At 47.0% G+C, this 27,521-nt stretch overlaps 27 non-coding genes across 27 annotated transcripts; all 27 read left to right on the top strand.

Moving 5' to 3' along the window:
* The first annotated feature begins 731 nt into the window (after nt 1-731).
* Nucleotides 732-802, top strand: trnag-gcc (transfer RNA glycine (anticodon GCC)). Its single transcript has one exon. It is a non-coding gene; the product is annotated as a tRNA-Gly (tRNA).
* Nucleotides 803-2,485: 1,683 nt separating this feature from the next.
* trnag-gcc (transfer RNA glycine (anticodon GCC)) lies at nt 2,486-2,556 on the top strand. Its single transcript has one exon. It is a non-coding gene; the product is annotated as a tRNA-Gly (tRNA).
* An 806-nt stretch (nt 2,557-3,362) lies between these two features.
* On the top strand, nt 3,363-3,433 carry trnag-gcc (transfer RNA glycine (anticodon GCC)). Its single transcript has one exon. It is a non-coding gene; the product is annotated as a tRNA-Gly (tRNA).
* Nucleotides 3,434-4,239: 806 nt separating this feature from the next.
* On the top strand, nt 4,240-4,310 carry trnag-gcc (transfer RNA glycine (anticodon GCC)). Its single transcript has one exon. It is a non-coding gene; the product is annotated as a tRNA-Gly (tRNA).
* Nucleotides 4,311-5,116: 806 nt separating this feature from the next.
* Nucleotides 5,117-5,187, top strand: trnag-gcc (transfer RNA glycine (anticodon GCC)). Its single transcript has one exon. It is a non-coding gene; the product is annotated as a tRNA-Gly (tRNA).
* Nucleotides 5,188-5,993: 806 nt separating this feature from the next.
* trnag-gcc (transfer RNA glycine (anticodon GCC)) lies at nt 5,994-6,064 on the top strand. The gene has a single exon. It is a non-coding gene; the product is annotated as a tRNA-Gly (tRNA).
* A 1,683-nt stretch (nt 6,065-7,747) lies between these two features.
* Nucleotides 7,748-7,818, top strand: trnag-gcc (transfer RNA glycine (anticodon GCC)). Its single transcript has one exon. It is a non-coding gene; the product is annotated as a tRNA-Gly (tRNA).
* Nucleotides 7,819-8,624: 806 nt separating this feature from the next.
* trnag-gcc (transfer RNA glycine (anticodon GCC)) lies at nt 8,625-8,695 on the top strand. Its single transcript has one exon. It is a non-coding gene; the product is annotated as a tRNA-Gly (tRNA).
* An 806-nt stretch (nt 8,696-9,501) lies between these two features.
* trnag-gcc (transfer RNA glycine (anticodon GCC)) lies at nt 9,502-9,572 on the top strand. Its single transcript has one exon. It is a non-coding gene; the product is annotated as a tRNA-Gly (tRNA).
* Nucleotides 9,573-11,255: 1,683 nt separating this feature from the next.
* trnag-gcc (transfer RNA glycine (anticodon GCC)) lies at nt 11,256-11,326 on the top strand. Its single transcript has one exon. It is a non-coding gene; the product is annotated as a tRNA-Gly (tRNA).
* An 806-nt stretch (nt 11,327-12,132) lies between these two features.
* Nucleotides 12,133-12,203, top strand: trnag-gcc (transfer RNA glycine (anticodon GCC)). The gene has a single exon. It is a non-coding gene; the product is annotated as a tRNA-Gly (tRNA).
* An 806-nt stretch (nt 12,204-13,009) lies between these two features.
* On the top strand, nt 13,010-13,080 carry trnag-gcc (transfer RNA glycine (anticodon GCC)). The gene has a single exon. It is a non-coding gene; the product is annotated as a tRNA-Gly (tRNA).
* Nucleotides 13,081-13,886: 806 nt separating this feature from the next.
* trnag-gcc (transfer RNA glycine (anticodon GCC)) lies at nt 13,887-13,957 on the top strand. The gene has a single exon. It is a non-coding gene; the product is annotated as a tRNA-Gly (tRNA).
* Nucleotides 13,958-14,763: 806 nt separating this feature from the next.
* On the top strand, nt 14,764-14,834 carry trnag-gcc (transfer RNA glycine (anticodon GCC)). The gene has a single exon. It is a non-coding gene; the product is annotated as a tRNA-Gly (tRNA).
* An 806-nt stretch (nt 14,835-15,640) lies between these two features.
* trnag-gcc (transfer RNA glycine (anticodon GCC)) lies at nt 15,641-15,711 on the top strand. The gene has a single exon. It is a non-coding gene; the product is annotated as a tRNA-Gly (tRNA).
* An 806-nt stretch (nt 15,712-16,517) lies between these two features.
* On the top strand, nt 16,518-16,588 carry trnag-gcc (transfer RNA glycine (anticodon GCC)). The gene has a single exon. It is a non-coding gene; the product is annotated as a tRNA-Gly (tRNA).
* An 806-nt stretch (nt 16,589-17,394) lies between these two features.
* trnag-gcc (transfer RNA glycine (anticodon GCC)) lies at nt 17,395-17,465 on the top strand. The gene has a single exon. It is a non-coding gene; the product is annotated as a tRNA-Gly (tRNA).
* An 806-nt stretch (nt 17,466-18,271) lies between these two features.
* trnag-gcc (transfer RNA glycine (anticodon GCC)) lies at nt 18,272-18,342 on the top strand. The gene has a single exon. It is a non-coding gene; the product is annotated as a tRNA-Gly (tRNA).
* Nucleotides 18,343-19,148: 806 nt separating this feature from the next.
* Nucleotides 19,149-19,219, top strand: trnag-gcc (transfer RNA glycine (anticodon GCC)). Its single transcript has one exon. It is a non-coding gene; the product is annotated as a tRNA-Gly (tRNA).
* An 806-nt stretch (nt 19,220-20,025) lies between these two features.
* Nucleotides 20,026-20,096, top strand: trnag-gcc (transfer RNA glycine (anticodon GCC)). The gene has a single exon. It is a non-coding gene; the product is annotated as a tRNA-Gly (tRNA).
* Nucleotides 20,097-20,902: 806 nt separating this feature from the next.
* Nucleotides 20,903-20,973, top strand: trnag-gcc (transfer RNA glycine (anticodon GCC)). The gene has a single exon. It is a non-coding gene; the product is annotated as a tRNA-Gly (tRNA).
* Nucleotides 20,974-21,779: 806 nt separating this feature from the next.
* Nucleotides 21,780-21,850, top strand: trnag-gcc (transfer RNA glycine (anticodon GCC)). The gene has a single exon. It is a non-coding gene; the product is annotated as a tRNA-Gly (tRNA).
* An 806-nt stretch (nt 21,851-22,656) lies between these two features.
* trnag-gcc (transfer RNA glycine (anticodon GCC)) lies at nt 22,657-22,727 on the top strand. Its single transcript has one exon. It is a non-coding gene; the product is annotated as a tRNA-Gly (tRNA).
* An 806-nt stretch (nt 22,728-23,533) lies between these two features.
* On the top strand, nt 23,534-23,604 carry trnag-gcc (transfer RNA glycine (anticodon GCC)). Its single transcript has one exon. It is a non-coding gene; the product is annotated as a tRNA-Gly (tRNA).
* Nucleotides 23,605-24,410: 806 nt separating this feature from the next.
* Nucleotides 24,411-24,481, top strand: trnag-gcc (transfer RNA glycine (anticodon GCC)). The gene has a single exon. It is a non-coding gene; the product is annotated as a tRNA-Gly (tRNA).
* A 1,683-nt stretch (nt 24,482-26,164) lies between these two features.
* trnag-gcc (transfer RNA glycine (anticodon GCC)) lies at nt 26,165-26,235 on the top strand. Its single transcript has one exon. It is a non-coding gene; the product is annotated as a tRNA-Gly (tRNA).
* An 806-nt stretch (nt 26,236-27,041) lies between these two features.
* Nucleotides 27,042-27,112, top strand: trnag-gcc (transfer RNA glycine (anticodon GCC)). The gene has a single exon. It is a non-coding gene; the product is annotated as a tRNA-Gly (tRNA).
* The last annotated feature ends 409 nt before the right edge of the window (nt 27,113-27,521 follow it).

Here is a 27,521-nt window from a genome sequence, read left to right as displayed (position 1 = left end):
AGCTTCTCTCACTGGTGGCTGAATGTCAGAGTTGTTGTTTCCCGCGCAGGAGACCCAGGTTCAATTCCCAGCAGAAGCAAAGCAGTGTATCTTGCTACTTTAGAAGTGGGCAACTTATCAGTGTTTTACAGGGAACTAGTGGAAGCACTCTAGACAATGCTTTTCCATGCTTGTTCAACGAAGTACAAGCAATTATGGCTCATGCACCTGTGAAAAACTCCTGAAGGCAATAAAAAGGCTGCAGGCAAGAAAGGTCAGGCATAAAGAAACCAATGAGAGTAAACTGACCTGTTTGTTGTCTCTAAAAAACACCAGAAGAAAAATGTCCAGGGGGTCAATGCTGATCTGCATGGAAGTGGAATAAACTGCAAGGTAAGTAATGTAAGATCCCCAAGACAGCGCTACAAGGTCACAGTTGGACAGTGTCTTGTTGGAAGAGCAGGGTAATGACTCCCAGCAAGAACTGACAAATCTGGTGCAGTCCAGGAGGCTGAGGTGCCCTGTGGTTCTTAAGGGAGCTGGTGGCCACAGAAGTTAACGCCTCTCACTTTTGATATTGACCTCCCCCACTCCCCTTTGCTCAGAGACACTTTTGCTCATATCAGTTCATCAAATACCCATGGAACTTGATCAGTTTGTCTGTCAGTTGTTCAGCTTAAGCATTGGTCGATATTACCCAGTTGAAGAGATGCATTTTCCACATAAATTCGTAGAATTCATGCAGAAATAGAGCATTGGTGGTTCAGTGGTAGAATTCTCGCCTGCCACGCGGGAGACCCGGGTCCGATTCCCGGCCAATGCAGCAGAGGTCGTGTTTTTAAGGCCATGTTAGTCGTTCCTCATAAGCGGCAGCTGTCCCCAGAGCCACGAGCACAGCGCAGCTTCTCTCACTGGTGGCTGAATGTCAGAGTTGTTGTTTCCCGCGCAGGAGACCCAGGTTCGATTCCCAGCAGAAGCAAAGCAGTGTATCTTGCTACTTTAGAAGTGGGCAACTTATCAGTGTTTTACAGGGAACTAGTGGAAGCACTCTAGACAATGCTTTTCCATGCTTGTTCAACGAAGTACAAGCAATTATGGCTCATGCACCTGTGAAAAACTCCTGAAGGCAATAAAAAGGCTGCAGGCAAGAAAGGTCATGCTTAAAGAAACCAATGAGAGTAAACTGACCTGTTTGTTGTCTCTAAAAAACACCAGAAGAAAAATGTCCAGGGTCAATGCTGACCTGCATGAAAGTGGAATAAACTGCAAGGTAAGTAATGTAAGATCCCCAAGACAGCGCTACAAGGTCACAGTTGGACAGTGGCTTGTTGGAAGAGCAGGGTAATGACTCCCAGCAAGAACTGACAAATCTGGTGCAGTCCAGGAGGCTGAGGTGCCCTGTGGTTCTTAAGGGAGCTGGTGGCCACAGAAGTTAACGCCTCTCACTTTTGATATTGACCTCCCCCACTCCCCTTTGCTCAGAGACACTTTTGCTCATATCAGTTCATCAAATACCCATGGAACTTGATCAGTTTGTCTGTCAGTTGTTCAGCTTTAGCATTGGTCGATATTACCCAGTTGAAGAGATGCATTTTCGACATAAATTCGTAGAATTCTTGCAGAAATAGAGCATCGGTGGTTCAGTGGTAGAATTCTCGCCTGCCACGCGAGAGACCCGGGTCCGATTCCCGGCCAATGCAGCAGAGGTCGTGTTTTTAAGGCCATGTTAGTCGTTCCTCATAAGCGGCAGCTGTCCCCAGAGCCACGAACACAGCGCAGCTTCTCTCACTGGTGGCTGAATGTCAGAGTTGTTGTTTCCCGCGCAGGAGACCCAGGTTCAATTCCCAGCAGAAGCAAAGCAGTGTATCTTGCTACTTTAGAAGTGGGCAACTTATCAGTGTTTTACAGGGAACTAGTGGAAGCACTCTAGACAATGCTTTTCCATGCTTGTTCAACGAAGTACAAGCAATTATGGCTCATGCACCTGTGAAAAACTCCTGAAGGCAATAAAAAGGCTGCAGGCAAGAAAGGTCATGCTTAAAGAAACCAATGAGAGTAAACTGACCTGTTTGTTGTCTCTAAAAAACACCAGAAGAAAAATGTCCAGGGTCAATGCTGACCTGCATGAAAGTGGAATAAACTGCAAGGTAAGTAATGTAAGATCCCCAAGACAGCGCTACAAGGTCACAGTTGGACAGTGGCTTGTTGGAAGAGCAGGGTAATGACTCCCAGCAAGAACTGACAAATCTGGTGCAGTCCAGGAGGCTGAGGTGCCCTGTGGTTCTTAAGGGAGCTGGTGGCCACAGAAGTTAACGCCTCTCACTTTTGATATTGACCTCCCCCACTCCCCTTTGCTCAGAGACACTTTTGCTCATATCAGTTCATCAAATACCCATGGAACTTGATCAGTTTGTCTGTCAGTTGTTCAGCTTTAGCATTGGTCGATATTACCCAGTTGAAGAGATGCATTTTCCACATAAATTCGTAGAATTCTTGCAGAAATAGAGCATTGGTGGTTCAGTGGTAGAATTCTCGCCTGCCACGCGGGAGACCCGGGTCCGATTCCCGGCCAATGCAGCAGAGGTCGTGTTTTTAAGGCCATGTTAGTCGTTCCTCATAAGCGGCAGCTGTCCCCAGAGCCACGAACACAGCGCAGCTTCTCTCACTGGTGGCTGAATGTCAGAGTTGTTGTTTCCCGCGCAGGAGACCCAGGTTCGATTCCCAGCAGAAGCAAAGCAGTGTATCTTGCTACTTTAGAAGTGGGCAACTTATCAGTGTTTTACAGGGAACTAGTGGAAGCACTCTAGACAATGCTTTTCCATGCTTGTTCAACGAAGTACAAGCAATTATGGCTCATGCACCTGTGAAAAACTCCTGAAGGCAATAAAAAGGCTGCAGGCAAGAAAGGTCATGCTTAAAGAAACCAATGAGAGTAAACTGACCTGTTTGTTGTCTCTAAAAAACACCAGAAGAAAAATGTCCAGGGTCAATGCTGACCTGCATGAAAGTGGAATAAACTGCAAGGTAAGTAATGTAAGATCCCCAAGACAGCGCTACAAGGTCACAGTTGGACAGTGGCTTGTTGGAAGAGCAGGGTAATGACTCCCAGCAAGAACTGACAAATCTGGTGCAGTCCAGGAGGCTGAGGTGCCCTGTGGTTCTTAAGGGAGCTGGTGGCCACAGAAGTTAACGCCTCTCACTTTTGATATTGACCTCCCCCACTCCCCTTTGCTCAGAGACACTTTTGCTCATATCAGTTCATCAAATACCCATGGAACTTGATCAGTTTGTCTGTCAGTTGTTCAGCTTTAGCATTGGTCGATATTACCCAGTTGAAGAGATGCATTTTCCACATAAATTCGTAGAATTCTTGCAGAAATAGAGCATTGGTGGTTCAGTGGTAGAATTCTCGCCTGCCACGCGGGAGACCCGGGTCCGATTCCCGGCCAATGCAGCAGAGGTCGTGTTTTTAAGGCCATGTTAGTCGTTCCTCATAAGCGGCAGCTGTCCCCAGAGCCACGAACACAGCGCAGCTTCTCTCACTGGTGGCTGAATGTCAGAGTTGTTGTTTCCCGCGCAGGAGACCCAGGTTCAATTCCCAGCAGAAGCAAAGCAGTGTATCTTGCTACTTTAGAAGTGGGCAACTTATCAGTGTTTTACAGGGAACTAGTGGAAGCACTCTAGACAATGCTTTTCCATGCTTGTTCAACGAAGTACAAGCAATTATGGCTCATGCACCTGTGAAAAACTCCTGAAGGCAATAAAAAGGCTGCAGGCAAGAAAGGTCATGCTTAAAGAAACCAATGAGAGTAAACTGACCTGTTTGTTGTCTCTAAAAAACACCAGAAGAAAAATGTCCAGGGTCAATGCTGACCTGCATGAAAGTGGAATAAACTGCAAGGTAAGTAATGTAAGATCCCCAAGACAGCGCTACAAGGTCACAGTTGGACAGTGGCTTGTTGGAAGAGCAGGGTAATGACTCCCAGCAAGAACTGACAAATCTGGTGCAGTCCAGGAGGCTGAGGTGCCCTGTGGTTCTTAAGGGAGCTGGTGGCCACAGAAGTTAACGCCTCTCACTTTTGATATTGACCTCCCCCACTCCCCTTTGCTCAGAGACACTTTTGCTCATATCAGTTCATCAAATACCCATGGAACTTGATCAGTTTGTCTGTCAGTTGTTCAGCTTTAGCATTGGTCGATATTACCCAGTTGAAGAGATGCATTTTCCACATAAATTCGTAGAATTCTTGCAGAAATAGAGCATTGGTGGTTCAGTGGTAGAATTCTCGCCTGCCACGCGGGAGACCCGGGTCCGATTCCCGGCCAATGCAGCAGAGGTCGTGTTTTTAAGGCCATGTTAGTCGTTCCTCATAAGCGGCAGCTGTCCCCAGAGCCACGAACACAGCGCAGCTTCTCTCACTGGTGGCTGAATGTCAGAGTTGTTGTTTCCCGCGCAGGAGACCCAGGTTCAATTCCCAGCAGAAGCAAAGCAGTGTATCTTGCTACTTTAGAAGTGGGCAACTTATCAGTGTTTTACAGGGAACTAGTGGAAGCACTCTAGACAATGCTTTTCCATGCTTGTTCAACGAAGTACAAGCAATTATGGCTCATGCACCTGTGAAAAACTCCTGAAGGCAATAAAAAGGCTGCAGGCAAGAAAGGTCATGCTTAAAGAAACCAATGAGAGTAAACTGACCTGTTTGTTGTCTCTAAAAAACACCAGAAGAAAAATGTCCAGGGTCAATGCTGACCTGCATGAAAGTGGAATAAACTGCAAGGTAAGTAATGTAAGATCCCCAAGACAGCGCTACAAGGTCACAGTTGGACAGTGGCTTGTTGGAAGAGCAGGGTAATGACTCCCAGCAAGAACTGACAAATCTGGTGCAGTCCAGGAGGCTGAGGTGCCCTGTGGTTCTTAAGGGAGCTGGTGGCCACAGAAGTTAACGCCTCTCACTTTTGATATTGACCTCCCCCACTCCCCTTTGCTCAGAGACACTTTTGCTCATATCAGTTCATCAAATACCCATGGAACTTGATCAGTTTGTCTGTCAGTTGTTCAGCTTTAGCATTGGTCGATATTACCCAGTTGAAGAGATGCATTTTCCACATAAATTCGTAGAATTCTTGCAGAAATAGAGCATTGGTGGTTCAGTGGTAGAATTCTCGCCTGCCACGCGGGAGACCCGGGTCCGATTCCCGGCCAATGCAGCAGAGGTCGTGTTTTTAAGGCCATGTTAGTCGTTCCTCATAAGCGGCAGCTGTCCCCAGAGCCACGAGCACAGCGCAGCTTCTCTCACTGGTGGCTGAATGTCAGAGTTGTTGTTTCCCGCGCAGGAGACCCAGGTTCGATTCCCAGCAGAAGCAAAGCAGTGTATCTTGCTACTTTAGAAGTGGGCAACTTATCAGTGTTTTACAGGGAACTAGTGGAAGCACTCTAGACAATGCTTTTCCATGCTTGTTCAACGAAGTACAAGCAATTATGGCTCATGCACCTGTGAAAAACTCCTGAAGGCAATAAAAAGGCTGCAGGCAAGAAAGGTCATGCTTAAAGAAACCAATGAGAGTAAACTGACCTGTTTGTTGTCTCTAAAAAACACCAGAAGAAAAATGTCCAGGGTCAATGCTGACCTGCATGAAAGTGGAATAAACTGCAAGGTAAGTAATGTAAGATCCCCAAGACAGCGCTACAAGGTCACAGTTGGACAGTGGCTTGTTGGAAGAGCAGGGTAATGACTCCCAGCAAGAACTGACAAATCTGGTGCAGTCCAGGAGGCTGAGGTGCCCTGTGGTTCTTAAGGGAGCTGGTGGCCACAGAAGTTAACGCCTCTCACTTTTGATATTGACCTCCCCCACTCCCCTTTGCTCAGAGACACTTTTGCTCATATCAGTTCATCAAATACCCATGGAACTTGATCAGTTTGTCTGTCAGTTGTTCAGCTTTAGCATTGGTCGATATTACCCAGTTGAAGAGATGCATTTTCCACATAAATTCGTAGAATTCTTGCAGAAATAGAGCATTGGTGGTTCAGTGGTAGAATTCTCGCCTGCCACGCGGGAGACCCGGGTCCGATTCCCGGCCAATGCAGCAGAGGTCGTGTTTTTAAGGCCATGTTAGTCGTTCCTCATAAGCGGCAGCTGTCCCCAGAGCCACGAGCACAGCGCAGCTTCTCTCACTGGTGGCTGAATGTCAGAGTTGTTGTTTCCCGCGCAGGAGACCCAGGTTCGATTCCCAGCAGAAGCAAAGCAGTGTATCTTGCTACTTTAGAAGTGGGCAACTTATCAGTGTTTTACAGGGAACTAGTGGAAGCACTCTAGACAATGCTTTTCCATGCTTGTTCAACGAAGTACAAGAAATTATGGCTCATGCACCTGTGAAAAACTCCTGAAGGCAATAAAAAGGCTGCAGGCAAGAAAGGTCATGCTTAAAGAAACCAATGAGAGTAAACTGACCTGTTTGTTGTCTCTAAAAAACACCAGAAGAAAAATGTCCAGGGTCAATGCTGACCTGCATGAAAGTGGAATAAACTGCAAGGTAAGTAATGTAAGATCCCCAAGACAGCGCTACAAGGTCACAGTTGGACAGTGGCTTGTTGGAATAGCAGGGTAATGACTCCCAGCAAGAACTGACAAATCTGGTGCAGTCCAGGAGGCTGAGGTGCCCTGTGGTTCTTAAGGGAGCTGGTGGCCACAGAAGTTAACGCCTCTCACTTTTGATATTGACCTCCCCCACTCCCCTTTGCTCAGAGACACTTTTGCTCATATCAGTTCATCAAATACCCATGGAACTTGATCAGTTTGTCTGTCAGTTGTTCAGCTTTAGCATTGGTCGATATTACCCAGTTGAAGAGATGCATTTTCCACATAAATTCGTAGAATTCTTGCAGAAATAGAGCATTGGTGGTTCAGTGGTAGAATTCTCGCCTGCCACGCGGCAGACCCGGGTCCGATTCCCGGCCAATGCAGCAGAGGTCGTGTTTTTAAGGCCATGTTAGTCGTTCCTCATAAGCGGCAGCTGTCCCCAGAGCCACGAACACAGCGCAGCTTCTCTCACTGGTGGCTGAATGTCAGAGTTGTTGTTTCCCGCGCAGGAGACCCAGGTTCAATTCCCAGCAGAAGCAAAGCAGTGTATCTTGCTACTTTAGAAGTGGGCAACTTATCAGTGTTTTACAGGGAACTAGTGGAAGCACTCTAGACAATGCTTTTCCATGCTTGTTCAACGAAGTACAAGCAATTATGGCTCATGCACCTGTGAAAAACTCCTGAAGGCAATAAAAAGGCTGCAGGCAAGAAAGGTCATGCTTAAAGAAACCAATGAGAGTAAACTGACCTGTTTGTTGTCTCTAAAAAACACCAGAAGAAAAATGTCCAGGGTCAATGCTGACCTGCATGAAAGTGGAATAAACTGCAAGGTAAGTAATGTAAGATCCCCAAGACAGCGCTACAAGGTCACAGTTGGACAGTGGCTTGTTGGAAGAGCAGGGTAATGACTCCCAGCAAGAACTGACAAATCTGGTGCAGTCCAGGAGGCTGAGGTGCCCTGTGGTTCTTAAGGGAGCTGGTGGCCACAGAAGTTAACGCCTCTCACTTTTGATATTGACCTCCCCCACTCCCCTTTGCTCAGAGACACTTTTGCTCATATCAGTTCATCAAATACCCATGGAACTTGATCAGTTTGTCTGTCAGTTGTTCAGCTTTAGCATTGGTCGATATTACCCAGTTGAAGAGATGCATTTTCCACATAAATTCGTAGAATTCTTGCAGAAATAGAGCATTGGTGGTTCAGTGGTAGAATTCTCGCCTGCCACGCGGGAGACCCGGGTCCGATTCCCGGCCAATGCAGCAGAGGTCGTGTTTTTAAGGCCATGTTAGTCGTTCCTCATAAGCGGCAGCTGTCCCCAGAGCCACGAACACAGCGCAGCTTCTCTCACTGGTGGCTGAATGTCAGAGTTGTTGTTTCCCGCGCAGGAGACCCAGGTTCAATTCCCAGCAGAAGCAAAGCAGTGTATCTTGCTACTTTAGAAGTGGGCAACTTATCAGTGTTTTACAGGGAACTAGTGGAAGCACTCTAGACAATGCTTTTCCATGCTTGTTCAACGAAGTACAAGCAATTATGGCTCATGCACCTGTGAAAAACTCCTGAAGGCAATAAAAAGGCTGCAGGCAAGAAAGGTCATGCTTAAAGAAACCAATGAGAGTAAACTGACCTGTTTGTTGTCTCTAAAAAACACCAGAAGAAAAATGTCCAGGGTCAATGCTGACCTGCATGAAAGTGGAATAAACTGCAAGGTAAGTAATGTAAGATCCCCAAGACAGCGCTACAAGGTCACAGTTGGACAGTGGCTTGTTGGAAGAGCAGGGTAATGACTCCCAGCAAGAACTGACAAATCTGGTGCAGTCCAGGAGGCTGAGGTGCCCTGTGGTTCTTAAGGGAGCTGGTGGCCACAGAAGTTAACGCCTCTCACTTTTGATATTGACCTCCCCCACTCCCCTTTGCTCAGAGACACTTTTGCTCATATCAGTTCATCAAATACCCATGGAACTTGATCAGTTTGTCTGTCAGTTGTTCAGCTTTAGCATTGGTCGATATTACCCAGTTGAAGAGATGCATTTTCCACATAAATTCGTAGAATTCTTGCAGAAATAGAGCATTGGTGGTTCAGTGGTAGAATTCTCGCCTGCCACGCGGGAGACCCGGGTCCGATTCCCGGCCAATGCAGCAGAGGTCGTGTTTTTAAGGCCATGTTAGTCGTTCCTCATAAGCGGCAGCTGTCCCCAGAGCCACGAGCACAGCGCAGCTTCTCTCACTGGTGGCTGAATGTCAGAGTTGTTGTTTCCCGCGCAGGAGACCCAGGTTCGATTCCCAGCAGAAGCAAAGCAGTGTATCTTGCTACTTTAGAAGTGGGCAACTTATCAGTGTTTTACAGGGAACTAGTGGAAGCACTCTAGACAATGCTTTTCCATGCTTGTTCAACGAAGTACAAGCAATTATGGCTCATGCACCTGTGAAAAACTCCTGAAGGCAATAAAAAGGCTGCAGGCAAGAAAGGTCATGCTTAAAGAAACCAATGAGAGTAAACTGACCTGTTTGTTGTCTCTAAAAAACACCAGAAGAAAAATGTCCAGGGTCAATGCTGACCTGCATGAAAGTGGAATAAACTGCAAGGTAAGTAATGTAAGATCCCCAAGACAGCGCTACAAGGTCACAGTTGGACAGTGGCTTGTTGGAAGAGCAGGGTAATGACTCCCAGCAAGAACTGACAAATCTGGTGCAGTCCAGGAGGCTGAGGTGCCCTGTGGTTCTTAAGGGAGCTGGTGGCCACAGAAGTTAACGCCTCTCACTTTTGATATTGACCTCCCCCACTCCCCTTTGCTCAGAGACACTTTTGCTCATATCAGTTCATCAAATACCCATGGAACTTGATCAGTTTGTCTGTCAGTTGTTCAGCTTTAGCATTGGTCGATATTACCCAGTTGAAGAGATGCATTTTCCACATAAATTCGTAGAATTCTTGCAGAAATAGAGCATTGGTGGTTCAGTGGTAGAATTCTCGCCTGCCACGCGGGAGACCCGGGTCCGATTCCCGGCCAATGCAGCAGAGGTCGTGTTTTTAAGGCCATGTTAGTCGTTCCTCATAAGCGGCAGCTGTCCCCAGAGCCACGAGCACAGCGCAGCTTCTCTCACTGGTGGCTGAATGTCAGAGTTGTTGTTTCCCGCGCAGGAGACCCAGGTTCGATTCCCAGCAGAAGCAAAGCAGTGTATCTTGCTACTTTAGAAGTGGGCAACTTATCAGTGTTTTACAGGGAACTAGTGGAAGCACTCTAGACAATGCTTTTCCATGCTTGTTCAACGAAGTACAAGAAATTATGGCTCATGCACCTGTGAAAAACTCCTGAAGGCAATAAAAAGGCTGCAGGCAAGAAAGGTCATGCTTAAAGAAACCAATGAGAGTAAACTGACCTGTTTGTTGTCTCTAAAAAACACCAGAAGAAAAATGTCCAGGGTCAATGCTGACCTGCATGAAAGTGGAATAAACTGCAAGGTAAGTAATGTAAGATCCCCAAGACAGCGCTACAAGGTCACAGTTGGACAGTGGCTTGTTGGAATAGCAGGGTAATGACTCCCAGCAAGAACTGACAAATCTGGTGCAGTCCAGGAGGCTGAGGTGCCCTGTGGTTCTTAAGGGAGCTGGTGGCCACAGAAGTTAACGCCTCTCACTTTTGATATTGACCTCCCCCACTCCCCTTTGCTCAGAGACACTTTTGCTCATATCAGTTCATCAAATACCCATGGAACTTGATCAGTTTGTCTGTCAGTTGTTCAGCTTTAGCATTGGTCGATATTACCCAGTTGAAGAGATGCATTTTCCACATAAATTCGTAGAATTCTTGCAGAAATAGAGCATTGGTGGTTCAGTGGTAGAATTCTCGCCTGCCACGCGGCAGACCCGGGTCCGATTCCCGGCCAATGCAGCAGAGGTCGTGTTTTTAAGGCCATGTTAGTCGTTCCTCATAAGCGGCAGCTGTCCCCAGAGCCACGAACACAGCGCAGCTTCTCTCACTGGTGGCTGAATGTCAGAGTTGTTGTTTCCCGCGCAGGAGACCCAGGTTCAATTCCCAGCAGAAGCAAAGCAGTGTATCTTGCTACTTTAGAAGTGGGCAACTTATCAGTGTTTTACAGGGAACTAGTGGAAGCACTCTAGACAATGCTTTTCCATGCTTGTTCAACGAAGTACAAGCAATTATGGCTCATGCACCTGTGAAAAACTCCTGAAGGCAATAAAAAGGCTGCAGGCAAGAAAGGTCATGCTTAAAGAAACCAATGAGAGTAAACTGACCTGTTTGTTGTCTCTAAAAAACACCAGAAGAAAAATGTCCAGGGTCAATGCTGACCTGCATGAAAGTGGAATAAACTGCAAGGTAAGTAATGTAAGATCCCCAAGACAGCGCTACAAGGTCACAGTTGGACAGTGGCTTGTTGGAAGAGCAGGGTAATGACTCCCAGCAAGAACTGACAAATCTGGTGCAGTCCAGGAGGCTGAGGTGCCCTGTGGTTCTTAAGGGAGCTGGTGGCCACAGAAGTTAACGCCTCTCACTTTTGATATTGACCTCCCCCACTCCCCTTTGCTCAGAGACACTTTTGCTCATATCAGTTCATCAAATACCCATGGAACTTGATCAGTTTGTCTGTCAGTTGTTCAGCTTTAGCATTGGTCGATATTACCCAGTTGAAGAGATGCATTTTCCACATAAATTCGTAGAATTCATGCAGAAATAGAGCATTGGTGGTTCAGTGGTAGAATTCTCGCCTGCCACGCGGGAGACCCGGGTCCGATTCCCGGCCAATGCAGCAGAGGTCGTGTTTTTAAGGCCATGTTAGTCGTTCCTCATAAGCGGCAGCTGTCCCCAGAGCCACGAACACAGCGCAGCTTCTCTCACTGGTGGCTGAATGTCAGAGTTGTTGTTTCCCGCGCAGGAGACCCAGGTTCAATTCCCAGCAGAAGCAAAGCAGTGTATCTTGCTACTTTAGAAGTGGGCAACTTATCAGTGTTTTACAGGGAACTAGTGGAAGCACTCTAGACAATGCTTTTCCATGCTTGTTCAACGAAGTACAAGCAATTATGGCTCATGCACCTGTGAAAAACTCCTGAAGGCAATAAAAAGGCTGCAGGCAAGAAAGGTCATGCTTAAAGAAACCAATGAGAGTAAACTGACCTGTTTGTTGTCTCTAAAAAACACCAGAAGAAAAATGTCCAGGGTCAATGCTGACCTGCATGAAAGTGGAATAAACTGCAAGGTAAGTAATGTAAGATCCCCAAGACAGCGCTACAAGGTCACAGTTGGACAGTGGCTTGTTGGAAGAGCAGGGTAATGACTCCCAGCAAGAACTGACAAATCTGGTGCAGTCCAGGAGGCTGAGGTGCCCTGTGGTTCTTAAGGGAGCTGGTGGCCACAGAAGTTAACGCCTCTCACTTTTGATATTGACCTCCCCCACTCCCCTTTGCTCAGAGACACTTTTGCTCATATCAGTTCATCAAATACCCATGGAACTTGATCAGTTTGTCTGTCAGTTGTTCAGCTTTAGCATTGGTCGATATTACCCAGTTGAAGAGATGCATTTTCCACATAAATTCGTAGAATTCTTGCAGAAATAGAGCATTGGTGGTTCAGTGGTAGAATTCTCGCCTGCCACGCGGGAGACCCGGGTCCGATTCCCGGCCAATGCAGCAGAGGTCGTGTTTTTAAGGCCATGTTAGTCGTTCCTCATAAGCGGCAGCTGTCCCCAGAGCCACGAACACAGCGCAGCTTCTCTCACTGGTGGCTGAATGTCAGAGTTGTTGTTTCCCGCGCAGGAGACCCAGGTTCAATTCCCAGCAGAAGCAAAGCAGTGTATCTTGCTACTTTAGAAGTGGGCAACTTATCAGTGTTTTACAGGGAACTAGTGGAAGCACTCTAGACAATGCTTTTCCATGCTTGTTCAACGAAGTACAAGCAATTATGGCTCATGCACCTGTGAAAAACTCCTGAAGGCAATAAAAAGGCTGCAGGCAAGAAAGGTCATGCTTAAAGAAACCAATGAGAGTAAACTGACCTGTTTGTTGTCTCTAAAAAACACCAGAAGAAAAATGTCCAGGGTCAATGCTGACCTGCATGAAAGTGGAATAAACTGCAAGGTAAGTAATGTAAGATCCCCAAGACAGCGCTACAAGGTCACAGTTGGACAGTGGCTTGTTGGAAGAGCAGGGTAATGACTCCCAGCAAGAACTGACAAATCTGGTGCAGTCCAGGAGGCTGAGGTGCCCTGTGGTTCTTAAGGGAGCTGGTGGCCACAGAAGTTAACGCCTCTCACTTTTGATATTGACCTCCCCCACTCCCCTTTGCTCAGAGACACTTTTGCTCATATCAGTTCATCAAATACCCATGGAACTTGATCAGTTTGTCTGTCAGTTGTTCAGCTTTAGCATTGGTCGATATTACCCAGTTGAAGAGATGCATTTTCCACATAAATTCGTAGAATTCTTGCAGAAATAGAGCATTGGTGGTTCAGTGGTAGAATTCTCGCCTGCCACGCGGGAGACCCGGGTCCGATTCCCGGCCAATGCAGCAGAGGTCGTGTTTTTAAGGCCATGTTAGTCGTTCCTCATAAGCGGCAGCTGTCCCCAGAGCCACGAGCACAGCGCAGCTTCTCTCACTGGTGGCTGAATGTCAGAGTTGTTGTTTCCCGCGCAGGAGACCCAGGTTCGATTCCCAGCAGAAGCAAAGCAGTGTATCTTGCTACTTTAGAAGTGGGCAACTTATCAGTGTTTTACAGGGAACTAGTGGAAGCACTCTAGACAATGCTTTTCCATGCTTGTTCAACGAAGTACAAGAAATTATGGCTCATGCACCTGTGAAAAACTCCTGAAGGCAATAAAAAGGCTGCAGGCAAGAAAGGTCATGCTTAAAGAAACCAATGAGAGTAAACTGACCTGTTTGTTGTCTCTAAAAAACACCAGAAGAAAAATGTCCAGGGTCAATGCTGACCTGCATGAAAGTGGAATAAACTGCAAGGTAAGTAATGTAAGATCCCCAAGACAGCGCTACAAGGTCACAGTTGGACAGTGGCTTGTTGGAAGAGCAGGGTAATGACTCCCAGCAAGAACTGACAAATCTGGTGCAGTCCAAGAGGCTGAGGTGCCCTGTGGTTCTTAAGGGAGCTGGTGGCCACAGAAGTTAACGCCTCTCACTTTTGATATTGACCTCCCCCACTCCCCTTTGCTCAGAGACACTTTTGCTCATATCAGTTCATCAAATACCCATGGAACTTGATCAGTTTGTCTGTCAGATGTTCAGCTTTAGCATTGGTCGATATTACCCAGTTGAAGAGATGCATTTTCCACATAAATTCGTAGAATTCTTGCAGAAATAGAGCATTGGTGGTTCAGTGGTAGAATTCTCGCCTGCCACGCGGGAGACCCGGGTCCGATTCCCGGCCAATGCAGCAGAGGTCGTGTTTTTAAGGCCATGTTAGTCGTTCCTCATAAGCGGCAGCTGTCCCCAGAGCCACGAACACAGCGCAGCTTCTCTCACTGGTGGCTGAATGTCAGAGTTGTTGTTTCCCGCGCAGGAGACCCAGGTTCAATTCCCAGCAGAAGCAAAGCAGTGTATCTTGCTACTTTAGAAGTGGGCAACTTATCAGTGTTTTACAGGGAACTAGTGGAAGCACTCTAGACAATGCTTTTCCATGCTTGTTCAACGAAGTACAAGCAATTATGGCTCATGCACCTGTGAAAAACTCCTGAAGGCAATAAAAAGGCTGCAGGCAAGAAAGGTCATGCTTAAAGAAACCAATGAGAGTAAACTGACCTGTTTGTTGTCTCTAAAAAACACCAGAAGAAAAATGTCCAGGGTCAATGCTGACCTGCATGAAAGTGGAATAAACTGCAAGGTAAGTAATGTAAGATCCCCAAGACAGCGCTACAAGGTCACAGTTGGACAGTGGCTTGTTGGAAGAGCAGGGTAATGACTCCCAGCAAGAACTGACAAATCTGGTGCAGTCCAGGAGGCTGAGGTGCCCTGTGGTTCTTAAGGGAGCTGGTGGCCACAGAAGTTAACGCCTCTCACTTTTGATATTGACCTCCCCCACTCCCCTTTGCTCAGAGACACTTTTGCTCATATCAGTTCATCAAATACCCATGGAACTTGATCAGTTTGTCTGTCAGTTGTTCAGCTTTAGCATTGGTCGATATTACCCAGTTGAAGAGATGCATTTTCCACATAAATTCGTAGAATTCTTGCAGAAATAGAGCATTGGTGGTTCAGTGGTAGAATTCTCGCCTGCCACGCGGGAGACCCGGGTCCGATTCCCGGCCAATGCAGCAGAGGTCGTGTTTTTAAGGCCATGTTAGTCGTTCCTCATAAGCGGCAGCTGTCCCCAGAGCCACGAGCACAGCGCAGCTTCTCTCACTGGTGGCTGAATGTCAGAGTTGTTGTTTCCCGCGCAGGAGACCCAGGTTCGATTCCCAGCAGAAGCAAAGCAGTGTATCTTGCTACTTTAGAAGTGGGCAACTTATCAGTGTTTTACAGGGAACTAGTGGAAGCACTCTAGACAATGCTTTTCCATGCTTGTTCAACGAAGTACAAGAAATTATGGCTCATGCACCTGTGAAAAACTCCTGAAGGCAATAAAAAGGCTGCAGGCAAGAAAGGTCATGCTTAAAGAAACCAATGAGAGTAAACTGACCTGTTTGTTGTCTCTAAAAAACACCAGAAGAAAAATGTCCAGGGTCAATGCTGACCTGCATGAAAGTGGAATAAACTGCAAGGTAAGTAATGTAAGATCCCCAAGACAGCGCTACAAGGTCACAGTTGGACAGTGGCTTGTTGGAATAGCAGGGTAATGACTCCCAGCAAGAACTGACAAATCTGGTGCAGTCCAGGAGGCTGAGGTGCCCTGTGGTTCTTAAGGGAGCTGGTGGCCACAGAAGTTAACGCCTCTCACTTTTGATATTGACCTCCCCCACTCCCCTTTGCTCAGAGACACTTTTGCTCATATCAGTTCATCAAATACCCATGGAACTTGATCAGTTTGTCTGTCAGTTGTTCAGCTTTAGCATTGGTCGATATTACCCAGTTGAAGAGATGCATTTTCCACATAAATTCGTAGAATTCTTGCAGAAATAGAGCATTGGTGGTTCAGTGGTAGAATTCTCGCCTGCCACGCGGGAGACCCGGGTCCGATTCCCGGCCAATGCAGCAGAGGTCGTGTTTTTAAGGCCATGTTAGTCGTTCCTCATAAGCGGCAGCTGTCCCCAGAGCCACGAGCACAGCGCAGCTTCTCTCACTGGTGGCTGAATGTCAGAGTTGTTGTTTCCCGCGCAGGAGACCCAGGTTCGATTCCCAGCAGAAGCAAAGCAGTGTATCTTGCTACTTTAGAAGTGGGCAACTTATCAGTGTTTTACAGGGAACTAGTGGAAGCACTCTCGACAATGCTTTTCCATGCTTGTTCAACGAAGTACAAGAAATTATGGCTCATGCACCTGTGAAAAACTCCTGAAGGCAATAAAAAGGCTGCAGGCAAGAAAGGTCATGCTTAAAGAAACCAATGAGAGTAAACTGACCTGTTTGTTGTCTCTAAAAAACACCAGAAGAAAAATGTCCAGGGTCAATGCTGACCTGCATGAAAGTGGAATAAACTGCAAGGTAAGTAATGTAAGATCCCCAAGACAGCGCTACAAGGTCACAGTTGGACAGTGGCTTGTTGGAAGAGCAGGGTAATGACTCCCAGCAAGAACTGACAAATCTGGTGCAGTCCAGGAGGCTGAGGTGCCCTGTGGTTCTTAAGGGAGCTGGTGGCCACAGAAGTTAACGCCTCTCACTTTTGATATTGACCTCCCCCACTCCCCTTTGCTCAGAGACACTTTTGCTCATATCAGTTCATCAAATACCCATGGAACTTGATCAGTTTGTCTGTCAGTTGTTCAGCTTTAGCATTGGTCGATATTACCCAGTTGAAGAGATGCATTTTCCACATAAATTCGTAGAATTCATGCAGAAATAGAGCATTGGTGGTTCAGTGGTAGAATTCTCGCCTGCCACGCGGGAGACCCGGGTCCGATTCCCGGCCAATGCAGCAGAGGTCGTGTTTTGAAGGCCATGTTAGTCGTTCCTCATAAGCGGCAGCTGTCCCAAGAGCCACGAGCACAGCGCAGCTTCTCTCACTGGTGGCTGAATGTCAGAGTTGTTGTTTCCCGCGCAGGAGACCCAGGTTCGATTCCCAGCAGAAGCAAAGCAGTGTATCTTGCTACTTTAGAAGTGGGCAACTTATCAGTGTTTTACAGGGAACTAGTGGAAGCACTCTAGACAATGCTTTTCCATGCTTGTTCAACGAAGTACAAGCAATTATGGCTCATGCACCTGTGAAAAACTCCTGAAGGCAATAAAAAGGCTGCAGGCAAGAAAGGTCATGCTTAAAGAAACCAATGAGAGTAAACTGACCTGTTTGTTGTCTCTAAAAAACACCAGAAGAAAAATGTCCAGGGTCAATGCTGACCTGCATGAAAGTGGAATAAACTGCAAGGTAAGTAATGTAAGATCCCCAAGACAGCGCTACAAGGTCACAGTTGGACAGTGGCTTGTTGGAAGAGCAGGGTAATGACTCCCAGCAAGAACTGACAAATCTGGTGCAGTCCAGGAGGCTGAGGTGCCCTGTGGTTCTTAAGGGAGCTGGTGGCCACAGAAGTTAACGCCTCTCACTTTTGATATTGACCTCCCCCACTCCCCTTTGCTCAGAGACACTTTTGCTCATATCAGTTCATCAAATACCCATGGAACTTGATCAGTTTGTCTGTCAGTTGTTCAGCTTTAGCATTGGTCGATATTACCCAGTTGAAGAGATGCATTTTCCACATAAATTCGTAGAATTCTTGCAGAAATAGAGCATTGGTGGTTCAGTGGTAGAATTCTCGCCTGCCACGCGGGAGACCCGGGTCCGATTCCCGGCCAATGCAGCAGAGGTCGTGTTTTTAAGGCCATGTTAGTCGTTCCTCATAAGCGGCAGCTGTCCCCAGAGCCACGAACACAGCGCAGCTTCTCTCACTGGTGGCTGAATGTCAGAGTTGTTGTTTCCCGCGCAGGAGACCCAGGTTCAATTCCCAGCAGAAGCAAAGCAGTGTATCTTGCTACTTTAGAAGTGGGCAACTTATCAGTGTTTTACAGGGAACTAGTGGAAGCACTCTAGACAATGCTTTTCCATGCTTGTTCAACGAAGTACAAGCAATTATGGCTCATGCACCTGTGAAAAACTCCTGAAGGCAATAAAAAGGCTGCAGGCAAGAAAGGTCATGCTTAAAGAAACCAATGAGAGTAAACTGACCTGTTTGTTGTCTCTAAAAAACACCAGAAGAAAAATGTCCAGGGTCAATGCTGACCTGCATGAAAGTGGAATAAACTGCAAGGTAAGTAATGTAAGATCCCCAAGACAGCGCTACAAGGTCACAGTTGGACAGTGGCTTGTTGGAAGAGCAGGGTAATGACTCCCAGCAAGAACTGACAAATCTGGTGCAGTCCAGGAGGCTGAGGTGCCCTGTGGTTCTTAAGGGAGCTGGTGGCCACAGAAGTTAACGCCTCTCACTTTTGATATTGACCTCCCCCACTCCCCTTTGCTCAGAGACACTTTTGCTCATATCAGTTCATCAAATACCCATGGAACTTGATCAGTTTGTCTGTCAGTTGTTCAGCTTTAGCATTGGTCGATATTACCCAGTTGAAGAGATGCATTTTCCACATAAATTCGTAGAATTCTTGCAGAAATAGAGCATTGGTGGTTCAGTGGTAGAATTCTCGCCTGCCACGCGGGAGACCCGGGTCCGATTCCCGGCCAATGCAGCAGAGGTCGTGTTTTTAAGGCCATGTTAGTCGTTCCTCATAAGCGGCAGCTGTCCCCAGAGCCACGAACACAGCGCAGCTTCTCTCACTGGTGGCTGAATGTCAGAGTTGTTGTTTCCCGCGCAGGAGACCCAGGTTCAATTCCCAGCAGAAGCAAAGCAGTGTATCTTGCTACTTTAGAAGTGGGCAACTTATCAGTGTTTTACAGGGAACTAGTGGAAGCACTCTAGACAATGCTTTTCCATGCTTGTTCAACGAAGTACAAGCAATTATGGCTCATGCACCTGTGAAAAACTCCTGAAGGCAATAAAAAGGCTGCAGGCAAGAAAGGTCATGCTTAAAGAAACCAATGAGAGTAAACTGACCTGTTTGTTGTCTCTAAAAAACACCAGAAGAAAAATGTCCAGGGTCAATGCTGACCTGCATGAAAGTGGAATAAACTGCAAGGTAAGTAATGTAAGATCCCCAAGACAGCGCTACAAGGTCACAGTTGGACAGTGGCTTGTTGGAAGAGCAGGGTAATGACTCCCAGCAAGAACTGACAAATCTGGTGCAGTCCAGGAGGCTGAGGTGCCCTGTGGTTCTTAAGGGAGCTGGTGGCCACAGAAGTTAACGCCTCTCACTTTTGATATTGACCTCCCCCACTCCCCTTTGCTCAGAGACACTTTTGCTCATATCAGTTCATCAAATACCCATGGAACTTGATCAGTTTGTCTGTCAGTTGTTCAGCTTTAGCATTGGTCGATATTACCCAGTTGAAGAGATGCATTTTCCACATAAATTCGTAGAATTCTTGCAGAAATAGAGCATTGGTGGTTCAGTGGTAGAATTCTCGCCTGCCACGCGGGAGACCCGGGTCCGATTCCCGGCCAATGCAGCAGAGGTCGTGTTTTTAAGGCCATGTTAGTCGTTCCTCATAAGCGGCAGCTGTCCCCAGAGCCACGAGCACAGCGCAGCTTCTCTCACTGGTGGCTGAATGTCAGAGTTGTTGTTTCCCGCGCAGGAGACCCAGGTTCGATTCCCAGCAGAAGCAAAGCAGTGTATCTTGCTACTTTAGAAGTGGGCAACTTATCAGTGTTTTACAGGGAACTAGTGGAAGCACTCTAGACAATGCTTTTCCATGCTTGTTCAACGAAGTACAAGCAATTATGGCTCATGCACCTGTGAAAAACTCCTGAAGGCAATAAAAAGGCTGCAGGCAAGAAAGGTCATGCTTAAAGAAACCAATGAGAGTAAACTGACCTGTTTGTTGTCTCTAAAAAACACCAGAAGAAAAATGTCCAGGGTCAATGCTGACCTGCATGAAAGTGGAATAAACTGCAAGGTAAGTAATGTAAGATCCCCAAGACAGCGCTACAAGGTCACAGTTGGACAGTGGCTTGTTGGAAGAGCAGGGTAATGACTCCCAGCAAGAACTGACAAATCTGGTGCAGTCCAGGAGGCTGAGGTGCCCTGTGGTTCTTAAGGGAGCTGGTGGCCACAGAAGTTAACGCCTCTCACTTTTGATATTGACCTCCCCCACTCCCCTTTGCTCAGAGACACTTTTGCTCATATCAGTTCATCAAATACCCATGGAACTTGATCAGTTTGTCTGTCAGTTGTTCAGCTTTAGCATTGGTCGATATTACCCAGTTGAAGAGATGCATTTTCCACATAAATTCGTAGAATTCATGCAGAAATAGAGCATTGGTGGTTCAGTGGTAGAATTCTCGCCTGCCACGCGGGAGACCCGGGTCCGATTCCCGGCCAATGCAGCAGAGGTCGTGTTTTGAAGGCCATGTTAGTCGTTCCTCATAAGCGGCAGCTGTCCCAAGAGCCACGAGCACAGCGCAGCTTCTCTCACTGGTGGCTGAATGTCAGAGTTGTTGTTTCCCGCGCAGGAGACCCAGGTTCGATTCCCAGCAGAAGCAAAGCAGTGTATCTTGCTACTTTAGAAGTGGGCAACTTATCAGTGTTTTACAGGGAACTAGTGGAAGCACTCTAGACAATGCTTTTCCATGCTTGTTCAACGAAGTACAAGCAATTATGGCTCATGCACCTGTGAAAAACTCCTGAAGGCAATAAAAAGGCTGCAGGCAAGAAAGGTCATGCTTAAAGAAACCAATGAGAGTAAACTGACCTGTTTGTTGTCTCTAAAAAACACCAGAAGAAAAATGTCCAGGGTCAATGCTGACCTGCATGAAAGTGGAATAAACTGCAAGGTAAGTAATGTAAGATCCCCAAGACAGCGCTACAAGGTCACAGTTGGACAGTGGCTTGTTGGAAGAGCAGGGTAATGACTCCCAGCAAGAACTGACAAATCTGGTGCAGTCCAGGAGGCTGAGGTGCCCTGTGGTTCTTAAGGGAGCTGGTGGCCACAGAAGTTAACGCCTCTCACTTTTGATATTGACCTCCCCCACTCCCCTTTGCTCAGAGACACTTTTGCTCATATCAGTTCATCAAATACCCATGGAACTTGATCAGTTTGTCTGTCAGTTGTTCAGCTTTAGCATTGGTCGATATTACCCAGTTGAAGAGATGCATTTTCCACATAAATTCGTAGAATTCTTGCAGAAATAGAGCATTGGTGGTTCAGTGGTAGAATTCTCGCCTGCCACGCGGGAGACCCGGGTCCGATTCCCGGCCAATGCAGCAGAGGTCGTGTTTTTAAGGCCATGTTAGTCGTTCCTCATAAGCGGCAGCTGTCCCCAGAGCCACGAACACAGCGCAGCTTCTCTCACTGGTGGCTGAATGTCAGAGTTGTTGTTTCCCGCGCAGGAGACCCAGGTTCAATTCCCAGCAGAAGCAAAGCAGTGTATCTTGCTACTTTAGAAGTGGGCAACTTATCAGTGTTTTACAGGGAACTAGTGGAAGCACTCTAGACAATGCTTTTCCATGCTTGTTCAACGAAGTACAAGCAATTATGGCTCATGCACCTGTGAAAAACTCCTGAAGGCAATAAAAAGGCTGCAGGCAAGAAAGGTCATGCTTAAAGAAACCAATGAGAGTAAACTGACCTGTTTGTTGTCTCTAAAAAACACCAGAAGAAAAATGTCCAGGGTCAATGCTGACCTGCATGAAAGTGGAATAAACTGCAAGGTAAGTAATGTAAGATCCCCAAGACAGCGCTACAAGGTCACAGTTGGACAGTGGCTTGTTGGAAGAGCAGGGTAATGACTCCCAGCAAGAACTGACAAATCTGGTGCAGTCCAGGAGGCTGAGGTGCCCTGTGGTTCTTAAGGGAGCTGGTGGCCACAGAAGTTAACGCCTCTCACTTTTGATATTGACCTCCCCCACTCCCCTTTGCTCAGAGACACTTTTGCTCATATCAGTTCATCAAATACCCATGGAACTTGATCAGTTTGTCTGTCAGTTGTTCAGCTTTAGCATTGGTCGATATTACCCAGTTGAAGAGATGCATTTTCCACATAAATTCGTAGAATTCTTGCAGAAATAGAGCATTGGTGGTTCAGTGGTAGAATTCTCGCCTGCCACGCGGGAGACCCGGGTCCGATTCCCGGCCAATGCAGCAGAGGTCGTGTTTTTAAGGCCATGTTAGTCGTTCCTCATAAGCGGCAGCTGTCCCCAGAGCCACGAACACAGCGCAGCTTCTCTCACTGGTGGCTGAATGTCAGAGTTGTTGTTTCCCGCGCAGGAGACCCAGGTTCAATTCCCAGCAGAAGCAAAGCAGTGTATCTTGCTACTTTAGAAGTGGGCAACTTATCAGTGTTTTACAGGGAACTAGTGGAAGCACTCTAGACAATGCTTTTCCATGCTTGTTCAACGAAGTACAAGCAATTATGGCTCATGCACCTGTGAAAAACTCCTGAAGGCAATAAAAAGGCTGCAGGCAAGAAAGGTCATGCTTAAAGAAACCAATGAGAGTAAACTGACCTGTTTGTTGTCTCTAAAAAACACCAGAAGAAAAATGTCCAGGGTCAATGCTGACCTGCATGAAAGTGGAATAAACTGCAAGGTAAGTAATGTAAGATCCCCAAGACAGCGCTACAAGGTCACAGTTGGACAGTGGCTTGTTGGAAGAGCAGGGTAATGACTCCCAGCAAGAACTGACAAATCTGGTGCAGTCCAGGAGGCTGAGGTGCCCTGTGGTTCTTAAGGGAGCTGGTGGCCACAGAAGTTAACGCCTCTCACTTTTGATATTGACCTCCCCCACTCCCCTTTGCTCAGAGACACTTTTGCTCATATCAGTTCATCAAATACCCATGGAACTTGATCAGTTTGTCTGTCAGTTGTTCAGCTTTAGCATTGGTCGATATTACCCAGTTGAAGAGATGCATTTTCCACATAAATTCGTAGAATTCTTGCAGAAATAGAGCATTGGTGGTTCAGTGGTAGAATTCTCGCCTGCCACGCGGGAGACCCGGGTCCGATTCCCGGCCAATGCAGCAGAGGTCGTGTTTTTAAGGCCATGTTAGTCGTTCCTCATAAGCGGCAGCTGTCCCCAGAGCCACGAGCACAGCGCAGCTTCTCTCACTGGTGGCTGAATGTCAGAGTTGTTGTTTCCCGCGCAGGAGACCCAGGTTCGATTCCCAGCAGAAGCAAAGCAGTGTATCTTGCTACTTTAGAAGTGGGCAACTTATCAGTGTTTTACAGGGAACTAGTGGAAGCACTCTAGACAATGCTTTTCCATGCTTGTTCAACGAAGTACAAGCAATTATGGCTCATGCACCTGTGAAAAACTCCTGAAGGCAATAAAAAGGCTGCAGGCAAGAAAGGTCATGCTTAAAGAAACCAATGAGAGTAAACTGACCTGTTTGTTGTCTCTAAAAAACACCAGAAGAAAAATGTCCAGGGTCAATGCTGACCTGCATGAAAGTGGAATAAACTGCAAGGTAAGTAATGTAAGATCCCCAAGACAGCGCTACAAGGTCACAGTTGGACAGTGGCTTGTTGGAAGAGCAGGGTAATGACTCCCAGCAAGAACTGACAAATCTGGTGCAGTCCAGGAGGCTGAGGTGCCCTGTGGTTCTTAAGGGAGCTGGTGGCCACAGAAGTTAACGCCTCTCACTTTTGATATTGACCTCCCCCACTCCCCTTTGCTCAGAGACACTTTTGCTCATATCAGTTCATCAAATACCCATGGAACTTGATCAGTTTGTCTGTCAGTTGTTCAGCTTTAGCATTGGTCGATATTACCCAGTTGAAGAGATGCATTTTCCACATAAATTCGTAGAATTCTTGCAGAAATAGAGCATTGGTGGTTCAGTGGTAGAATTCTCGCCTGCCACGCGGGAGACCCGGGTCCGATTCCCGGCCAATGCAGCAGAGGTCGTGTTTTTAAGGCCATGTTAGTCGTTCCTCATAAGCGGCAGCTGTCCCCAGAGCCACGAACACAGCGCAGCTTCTCTCACTGGTGGCTGAATGTCAGAGTTGTTGTTTCCCGCGCAGGAGACCCAGGTTCAATTCCCAGCAGAAGCAAAGCAGTGTATCTTGCTACTTTAGAAGTGGGCAACTTATCAGTGTTTTACAGGGAACTAGTGGAAGCACTCTAGACAATGCTTTTCCATGCTTGTTCAACGAAGTACAAGCAATTATGGCTCATGCACCTGTGAAAAACTCCTGAAGGCAATAAAAAGGCTGCAGGCAAGAAAGGTCATGCTTAAAGAAACCAATGAGAGTAAACTGACCTGTTTGTTGTCTCTAAAAAACACCAGAAGAAAAATGTCCAGGGTCAATGCTGACCTGCATGAAAGTGGAATAAACTGCAAGGTAAGTAATGTAAGATCCCCAAGACAGCGCTACAAGGTCACAGTTGGACAGTGGCTTGTTGGAAGAGCAGGGTAATGACTCCCAGCAAGAACTGACAAATCTGGTGCAGTCCAGGAGGCTGAGGTGCCCTGTGGTTCTTAAGGGAGCTGGTGGCCACAGAAGTTAACGCCTCTCACTTTTGATATTGACCTCCCCCACTCCCCTTTGCTCAGAGACACTTTTGCTCATATCAGTTCATCAAATACCCATGGAACTTGATCAGTTTGTCTGTCAGTTGTTCAGCTTTAGCATTGGTCGATATTACCCAGTTGAAGAGATGCATTTTCCACATAAATTCGTAGAATTCTTGCAGAAATAGAGCATTGGTGGTTCAGTGGTAGAATTCTCGCCTGCCACGCGGGAGACCCGGGTCCGATTCCCGGCCAATGCAGCAGAGGTCGTGTTTTTAAGGCCATGTTAGTCGTTCCTCATAAGCGGCAGCTGTCCCCAGAGCCACGAGCACAGCGCAGCTTCTCTCACTGGTGGCTGAATGTCAGAGTTGTTGTTTCCCGCGCAGGAGACCCAGGTTCGATTCCCAGCAGAAGCAAAGCAGTGTATCTTGCTACTTTAGAAGTGGGCAACTTATCAGTGTTTTACAGGGAACTAGTGGAAGCACTCTAGACAATGCTTTTCCATGCTTGTTCAACGAAGTACAAGAAATTATGGCTCATGCACCTGTGAAAAACTCCTGAAGGCAATAAAAAGGCTGCAGGCAAGAAAGGTCATGCTTAAAGAAACCAATGAGAGTAAACTGACCTGTTTGTTGTCTCTAAAAAACACCAGAAGAAAAATGTCCAGGGTCAATGCTGACCTGCATGAAAGTGGAATAAACTGCAAGGTAAGTAATGTAAGATCCCCAAGACAGCGCTACAAGGTCACAGTTGGACAGTGGCTTGTTGGAAGAGCAGGGTAATGACTCCCAGCAAGAACTGACAAATCTGGTGCAGTCCAGGAGGCTGAGGTGCCCTGTGGTTCTTAAGGGAGCTGGTGGCCACAGAAGTTAACGCCTCTCACTTTTGATATTGACCTCCCCCACTCCCCTTTGCTCAGAGACACTTTTGCTCATATCAGTTCATCAAATACCCATGGAACTTGATCAGTTTGTCTGTCAGTTGTTCAGCTTTAGCATTGGTCGATATTACCCAGTTGAAGAGATGCATTTTCCACATAAATTCGTAGAATTCTTGCAGAAATAGAGCATTGGTGGTTCAGTGGTAGAATTCTCGCCTGCCACGCGGCAGACCCGGGTCCGATTCCCGGCCAATGCAGCAGAGGTCGTGTTTTTAAGGCCATGTTAGTCGTTCCTCATAAGCGGCAGCTGTCCCCAGAGCCACGAACACAGCGCAGCTTCTCTCACTGGTGGCTGAATGTCAGAGTTGTTGTTTCCCGCGCAGGAGACCCAGGTTCAATTCCCAGCAGAAGCAAAGCAGTGTATCTTGCTACTTTAGAAGTGGGCAACTTATCAGTGTTTTACAGGGAACTAGTGGAAGCACTCTAGACAATGCTTTTCCATGCTTGTTCAACGAAGTACAAGCAATTATGGCTCATGCACCTGTGAAAAACTCCTGAAGGCAATAAAAAGGCTGCAGGCAAGAAAGGTCATGCTTAAAGAAACCAATGAGAGTAAACTGACCTGTTTGTTGTCTCTAAAAAACACCAGAAGAAAAATGTCCAGGGTCAATGCTGACCTGCATGAAAGTGGAATAAACTGCAAGGTAAGTAATGTAAGATCCCCAAGACAGCGCTACAAGGTCACAGTTGGACAGTGGCTTGTTGGAAGAGCAGGGTAATGACTCCCAGCAAGAACTGACAAATCTGGTGCAGTCCAGGAGGCTGAGGTGCCCTGTGGTTCTTAAGGGAGCTGGTGGCCACAGAAGTTAACGCCTCTCACTTTTGATATTGACCTCCCCCACTCCCCTTTGCTCAGAGACACTTTTGCTCATATCAGTTCATCAAATACCCATGGAACTTGATCAGTTTGTCTGTCAGTTGTTCAGCTTTAGCATTGGTCGATATTACCCAGTTGAAGAGATGCATTTTCCACATAAATTCGTAGAATTCTTGCAGAAATAGAGCATTGGTGGTTCAGTGGTAGAATTCTCGCCTGCCACGCGGGAGACCCGGGTCCGATTCCCGGCCAATGCAGCAGAGGTCGTGTTTTTAAGGCCATGTTAGTCGTTCCTCATAAGCGGCAGCTGTCCCCAGAGCCACGAACACAGCGCAGCTTCTCTCACTGGTGGCTGAATGTCAGAGTTGTTGTTTCCCGCGCAGGAGACCCAGGTTCGATTCCCAGCAGAAGCAAAGCAGTGTATCTTGCTACTTTAGAAGTGGGCAACTTATCAGTGTTTTACAGGGAACTAGTGGAAGCACTCTAGACAATGCTTTTCCATGCTTGTTCAACGAAGTACAAGCAATTATGGCTCATGCACCTGTGAAAAACTCCTGAAGGCAATAAAAAGGCTGCAGGCAAGAAAGGTCATGCTTAAAGAAACCAATGAGAGTAAACTGACCTGTTTGTTGTCTCTAAAAAACACCAGAAGAAAAATGTCCAGGGTCAATGCTGACCTGCATGAAAGTGGAATAAACTGCAAGGTAAGTAATGTAAGATCCCCAAGACAGCGCTACAAGGTCACAGTTGGACAGTGGCTTGTTGGAAGAGCAGGGTAATGACTCCCAGCAAGAACTGACAAATCTGGTGCAGTCCAGGAGGCTGAGGTGCCCTGTGGTTCTTAAGGGAGCTGGTGGCCACAGAAGTTAACGCCTCTCACTTTTGATATTGACCTCCCCCACTCCCCTTTGCTCAGAGACACTTTTGCTCATATCAGTTCATCAAATACCCATGGAACTTGATCAGTTTGTCTGTCAGTTGTTCAGCTTTAGCATTGGTCGATATTACCCAGTTGAAGAGATGCATTTTCCACATAAATTCGTAGAATTCTTGCAGAAATAGAGCATTGGTGGTTCAGTGGTAGAATTCTCGCCTGCCACGCGGGAGACCCGGGTCCGATTCCCGGCCAATGCAGCAGAGGTCGTGTTTTTAAGGCCATGTTAGTCGTTCCTCATAAGCGGCAGCTGTCCCCAGAGCCACGAGCACAGCGCAGCTTCTCTCACTGGTGGCTGAATGTCAGAGTTGTTGTTTCCCGCGCAGGAGACCCAGGTTCGATTCCCAGCAGAAGCAAAGCAGTGTATCTTGCTACTTTAGAAGTGGGCAACTTATCAGTGTTTTACAGGGAACTAGTGGAAGCACTCTAGACAATGCTTTTCCATGCTTGTTCAACGAAGTACAAGCAATTATGGCTCATGCACCTGTGAAAAACTCCTGAAGGCAATAAAAAGGCTGCAGGCAAGAAAGGTCATGCTTAAAGAAACCAATGAGAGTAAACTGACCTGTTTGTTGTCTCTAAAAAACACCAGAAGAAAAATGTCCAGGG

Source organism: Carassius gibelio, chromosome B19 (genome assembly GCF_023724105.1).
Source record: "Carassius gibelio isolate Cgi1373 ecotype wild population from Czech Republic chromosome B19, carGib1.2-hapl.c, whole genome shotgun sequence".
Taxonomy (NCBI): domain Eukaryota; kingdom Metazoa; phylum Chordata; class Actinopteri; order Cypriniformes; family Cyprinidae; genus Carassius; species Carassius gibelio.
The sequence above is the reverse complement of the archived record's forward strand: the minus strand, read 5'-3'. Positions and strand labels throughout refer to the sequence as shown.